At 31.9% G+C, this 659-nt stretch overlaps 1 protein-coding gene across 1 annotated transcript in view; it reads left to right on the forward strand.

The window, feature by feature from the left end:
- LOC106878622 (uncharacterized) overlaps positions 1–659 on the forward strand; it is a 59,833-nt gene that overhangs the window by 49,602 nt on the left and 9,572 nt on the right. The window lies entirely within an intron of this gene.

Consider the following 659-nt stretch of genomic DNA (forward strand, 5'->3'; position numbering starts at 1 on the left):
CATATATAAATATATATATATATACAAATATATATATGTTGTGTGTGTATATATATATATATATATAGAGAGAGAGAGAGAGGGGTGAAAAAGAGAGAGAGAGATGCATACGTACATATACATATATTCGTAAATTCGCATACACACACACATATATATCGGTGAATGGTGAACAGGTTCTGTAAATAATATCTGTTAAATAAATACATTAGTTTATCGTTACAAATTCCTATATTTAGTACTGCGTATCATTGTAGCGTCTGGTATGTTTTAATATAAACATATACAACAGCAGTCATAGAAAACTCAGAGTAAATAACAGCGAAAACTGCACAGTGCGCTAAAAGCAACGATCCATATCAATTCTATACAATGTGGATATGTGCGTCGGAGCGTGACATGGTGTTAATATAACAGCGGATTTCCCTCTCTTTGAGGTTATCGATAGTCAATTTTTAATATGTTGCTGTTTATTTAGGTCTTTTAGTAAGTTTCTTGGCCACACATATGCCAGGTTAACGCACATGACATTTCTTTGTGTGCATCTTAGCATCTTGTTTTACCACACACACACACATACTTACACACACACACACACACACACACATATATATATATACACACATATGTATGTATATGTATATGTATATATATATATA

The sequence above is a fragment of the Octopus bimaculoides genome, chromosome 17 (genome assembly GCF_001194135.2).
Source record: "Octopus bimaculoides isolate UCB-OBI-ISO-001 chromosome 17, ASM119413v2, whole genome shotgun sequence".
Lineage (NCBI taxonomy): Eukaryota > Metazoa > Mollusca > Cephalopoda > Octopoda > Octopodidae > Octopus > Octopus bimaculoides.